The following is a 6,039-nucleotide window of genomic DNA, read 5'->3' on the forward strand; positions in this document are numbered from 1 at the left end:
TAAAAAAACACATTCGGTAAAAACAAAACTTAAGAAACAGCCAAAGTGGGAGGAGTCAGGAGCGTATATAAGGAGAAGCGGCTCCAGCTCCTTCATTTCTTTTTTGTTTTCGGGGGGAGCACACACCTTAGCCTGAAGAAGACCTAAATCAGGTCGAAACGTCGCGGCGGTGTGTGTGGGGAATGGCCTTTTTTAATGGGAATTATTTCTTTTGATTCTTTTATTCGTTTTTTATTATAATTTAATTTAAGTTAAAATAAAATAATAAAAAAACAAAAAAACAAAACACGACTCAGTAAGGGGGACCAGGGGGTCCCTGGGAAGTGCGCGTGCACTAAGGGACCATCCCCCAGGGGATGGCGCCCTTCTCTTTCCCAAAACCTAACCCGCCAGAGCCTGCCAGTGGGCCCCCTGGTCCCCAAAACATTTCATAACTCAAATTGGACATATATTAAAAATTAATAAAAACTAAAACCTAATTCTAATTGGACTTAAAACCTAATTTATGGATGAACTAAAAACAAATTTGACCTTTAACCCTAATAATTGGAAACCCTAACTAAAAACTAACCCTAAATTTAATAACAATTTGATTCTAAATATATACTTAATGTGGCCCTAACCCTAACCCTAATTGGACTTAAAAACTTAACAGTAATTTGGCTCTAACCCTAACCCTAACCCTAGGTGGTATCTAACCCTAACCCTAACCCTAATTGGACTCTAACCCTAACCCTAACCCTAGGTTATCTAACCCTAATTTGGACTCTAACCCTAACCCTAACCCTAGGTGTTATCTAACCCTAACCCTAATTTGGACTCTAACCCTAACCCTAACCCTAGGTTTATATAACCCTAACCCTAATTGGATGCTAACCCTAACCTTAACCCTAATTGGACTTCTAAAAATAAATAATTAATTATAATGATAAATCCCCAAATTTGAACTAACCCTAATTGACCTGTCTAGCTCCACCCAGATTCCGGACTCGAAGCCTAACTAAATTTGGACCTGACACTAACCCTAAACCTAATAGCACGCGAACCTGACCCATCAACCCAATTTGGATGCCCGCTACCTAGTCATTCATTGCTCCTGGGATGAGGACTGCCCCAGCGAAGCCCAAATAGAGAAAGTAAAAATTGCCCACGGGAAGAAGCATACCCCGAATGAGGCCAAGTCGGACTATGGTAGTGCCGAGGCTAAGGAAAGAGGAGATGGCAGGATAGTGAAGCGAAAAGCGAGGGGGGACGAGGAAGAGAAGAATAAGGAAAGGAAGAAAGAAAAGAAAATGTAGTGGGATGGAAAGGAAGAAGCAGGAAGGAGAAAAAAGAGGGGAAATATGATTAAAAATTAATTACAAATTGGATATACATTAAAAATTAAAAACAGTAACTTGGTGATCTATACTCACCCGGGGACTCACCTAAAAGAAAAACAGAAAAAACAGAAAATTAATACAAATATACTTACCTGGAAACCTGTGAAAGAAAAAATTAAAAAAGAAAAAATTATACTCACCTGAATTAATTACCTGGATACTTACCTTAAAATTTACCTGAAAAAGAAGAAAAAACAAGTTAAAAACAGTTATAATTGGAATAAAAATACAAGTAAAACTAAGTAAAAATATAAAAAGGACTAAAAATTGGGTTAAAAAACTATGTATAAAAAATTATTGATATAAATATGAAAATTGATATTAAAATAAGGCCTAAAAATAATTAAAACTATAAATAGTATCATCCACAATTGATTTACATTAAAATTCTATAAAAAAATCTATTAAAACCATTGGAATACAAAAGAAAAAAGAAAAAAACTAAAACCGCAAACTGGAAACTAAAAAACACATTCGGTAAAAACAAAACTTAAGAAACAGCCAAAGTGGGAGGAGTCAGGAGCGTATATAAGGAGAAGCGGCTCCAGCTCCTTCATTTCTTTTTTGTTTTCGGGGGGAGCACACACCTTAGCCTGAAGAAGACCTAAATCAGGTCGAAACGTCGCGGCGGTGTGTGTGGGGAATGGCCTTTTTTAATGGGAATTATTTCTTTTGATTCTTTTATTCGTTTTTTATTATAATTTAATTTAAGTTAAAATAAAATAATAAAAAAACAAAAAAACAAAACACGACTCAGTAAGGGGGACCAGGGGGTCCCTGGGAAGTGCGCGTGCACTAAGGGACCATCCCCCAGGGGATGGCGCCCTTCTCTTTCCCAAAACCTAACCCTAACCCTAACCCTAACCCAAAAAATTACTTTAAAATGGGCGACGCCCAATTAAAATGGACGGAGGTCCGCTATGGGAGGCATAAGCCCCGCCCCCCTGGCGGTCCATCTCTTCTGGGGCAAGGGATACAGAGAATGTGGGGGATGGACCGAGCAATTCCGGTTCCTCCGAGGAGGATACCGGTTCCAAATCCCATACCTAACCCAACCCTAACCCTAACCCTAACCCTAACCCCCTAACCCCTAACCCTAACCCTAACCCTGAACGCGCTGGTCCTGGTCCCGTGTCTCTACGACCTTCCGTTCCCGAGATATGACCTTGTCGTAACGGGAAGTGACGTATCTCCCGAACGGAAGCTCCTACGGACTCGGGGGTGGTACCGTTGGAAAGGGCGTACCCGAATTAGTGGGGATAGAGCTTGGTTTCGTGTCTCTATCACCTTCCTATCAAAAGTTATTCAAGAATGTCTAATCCTCAAATGTCTAATCGTGGTAATCATCCCTATTCCTAACCCTAACCCTAACCCTAACCCTAACCCTAACCCTAACCCAACCCTAACCCTAACCCAACCCTAACCCTAACCCTAACCCTAACCCTAACCCTAACCCTAATCCTAATCCTAACCCCATTTCCTAACCCTAACCCCTCCCATTTTCCTTCCCTAAACCTAACCCTTACCTTATCTTTTACCTAACCCTAACCATTCCCACCCCCTGACCCTAACCCTAACCTTAACCCCTTTCTCCTTACCTAATCCTAACCCTAACCCTAACCCCTCCCTTTCCTAAACTTAACCAAATAAATATATAATTTAATAACTTATCTATATAAAAACAAAATTTTTTTATGAATAATTTAATATAAATACTATAATCTAAAAATAAATATAATATAAATAGTTTAAAAATATTATTTATACACATTATTATATATATAAGCGGTTCTAAATAATTAAATTAATGAAAAAACACAAGGGGAGGAGTTAAAATTAAAAAATCTTAAGTGAAAACTAAAAATCTTTAAAAACAAACTTAACCGATTAAGAAAACACATAAATACAAGCGCAATAGGAATTCATTCACTTCCACTTAGGCGATCGAAGGAGAAACACCTCTACAGCCATTAGAAGCCACAACTTATTTTCTTTTTTCTTTTTTTGTGTGCCATAGGCCTGAAGAAGACCCATAAAGGGTCGAAACGTTGCCGGAGGCACACACTCACATACATAAACACATTCATACAAATAAATACATTCATATATATATACATAAACACACACATTATTCATTAAAAAAAATTAAAAAATAATAAATAAATATTTTTTTTCATTTTTCATTTTTTATTTACATTTGATCATTTTTTTTATACATTTTTTCCTTTCCTAAATTTTTGGAAAGAGTTTTTAGTTGTTTAAAAAGTTAAAAAATTACAAAATCTAAAAAGATATAAAAAAAACACAAAAAAAACATAAAAAACATTAAAAAAGATAAAAAAGACAAAAAATTACTTTAAAATGGGCGACGCCCAATTAAAATGGACGGAGGTCCGCTATGGGAGGCATAAGCCCCGCCCCCCTGGCGGTCCATCTCTTCTGGGGCAAGGGATACAGAGAATGTGGGGGATGGACCGAGCAATTCCGGTTCCTCCGAGGAGGATACCGGTTCCAAATCCCATACCTAACCCAACCCTAACCCTAACCCTAACCCTAACCCCCTAACCCCTAACCCTAACCCTAACCCTGAACGCGCTGGTCCTGGTCCCGTGTCTCTACGACCTTCCGTTCCCGAGATATGACCTTGTCGTAACGGGAAGTGACGTATCTCCCGAACGGAAGCTCCTACGGACTCGGGGGTGGTACCGTTGGAAAGGGCGTACCCGAATTAGTGGGGATAGAGCTTGGTTTCGTGTCTCTATCACCTTCCTATCAAAAGTTATTCAAGAATGTCTAATCCTCAAATGTCTAATCGTGGTAATCATCCCTATTCCTAACCCTAACCCGCTAACCCTAACCCTAACCCTAACCCTAACCCTAACCCTAACCCTAACCCCCTAACCCTAACCCTAACCCTAACCCTAACCCTAACCCAACCCTAACCCCTAACCCTAACCCTAACCCTAACCCTAACCCTAACCCGCTAACCCTAACCCTAACCCTAACCCTAACCCTAACCCGCTAACCCTAACCCTAACCCTAACCCTAACCCTAACCCTAACCCAACCCTAACCCTAACCCAACCCTAACCCTAACCCTAACCCTAACCCTAACCCTAATCCTAATCCTAACCCCATTTCCTAACCCTAACCCCTCCCATTTTCCTTCCCTAAACCTAACCCTTACCTTTATCTTTTACCTAACCCTAACCATTCCCACCCCCTGACCCTAACCCTAACCTTAACCCCTTTCTCCTTACCTAATCCTAACCCTAACCCTAACCCCTCCCTTTCCTAAACTTAACCAAATAAATATATAATTTAATAACTTATCTATATAAAAACAAAATTTTTTTATGAATAATTTAATATAAATACTATAATCTAAAAATAAATATAATATAAATAGTTTAAAAATATTATTTATACACATTATTATATATATAAGCGGTTCTAAATAATTAAATTAATGAAAAAACACAAGGGGAGGAGTTAAAATTAAAAAATCTTAAGTGAAAACTAAAAATCTTTAAAAACAAACTTAACCGATTAAGAAAACACATAAATACAAGCGCAATAGGAATTCATTCACTTCCACTTAGGCGATCGAAGGAGAAACACCTCTACAGCCATTAGAAGCCACAACTTATTTTCTTTTTTCTTTTTTGTGTGCCATAGGCCTGAAGAAGACCCATAAAGGGTCGAAACGTTGCCGGAGGCACACACTCACATACATAAACACATTCATACAAATAAATACATTCATATATATATACATAAACACACACATTATTCATTAAAAAAAATTAAAAAATAATAAATAAATATTTTTTTTCATTTTTCATTTTTTATTTACATTTGATCATTTTTTTTATACATTTTTTCCTTTCCTAAATTTTTGGAAAGAGTTTTTAGTTGTTTAAAAAGTTAAAAAATTACAAAATCTAAAAAGATATAAAAAAAAACACAAAAAAAACATAAAAAACATTAAAAAAGATAAAAAAGACAAAAAATTACTTTAAAATGGGCGACGCCCAATTAAAATGGACGGAGGTCCGCTATGGGAGGCATAAGCCCCGCCCCCCTGGCGGTCCATCTCTTCTGGGGCAAGGGATACAGAGAATGTGGGGGATGGACCGAGCAATTCCGGTTCCTCCGAGGAGGATACCGGTTCCAAATCCCATACCTAACCCAACCCTAACCCTAACCCTAACCCTAACCCCCTAACCCCTAACCCTAACCCTAACCCTGAACGCGCTGGTCCTGGTCCCGTGTCTCTACGACCTTCCGTTCCCGAGATATGACCTTGTCGTAACGGGAAGTGACGTATCTCCCGAACGGAAGCTCCTACGGACTCGGGGGTGGTACCGTTGGAAAGGGCGTACCCGAATTAGTGGGGATAGAGCTTGGTTTCGTGTCTCTATCACCTTCCTATCAAAAGTTATTCAAGAATGTCTAATCCTCAAATGTCTAATCGTGGTAATCATCCCTATTCCTCAAATGTCTAATCGTGGTAATCATCCCTATTCCTAACCCTAACCCTAACCCTATTGGTAGGCCCGTGCAATAACAATCCCATATGGAAACATAAACCTAAACCCTAACCCAACCCTAACCCCTAACCCTAACCCTAACCCGCTAACCCTAACCCCTAACCC

The sequence above is a fragment of the Echeneis naucrates genome, chromosome 20 (genome assembly GCF_900963305.1).
Source record: "Echeneis naucrates chromosome 20, fEcheNa1.1, whole genome shotgun sequence".
In the NCBI taxonomy this organism is placed as follows: domain Eukaryota; kingdom Metazoa; phylum Chordata; class Actinopteri; order Carangiformes; family Echeneidae; genus Echeneis; species Echeneis naucrates.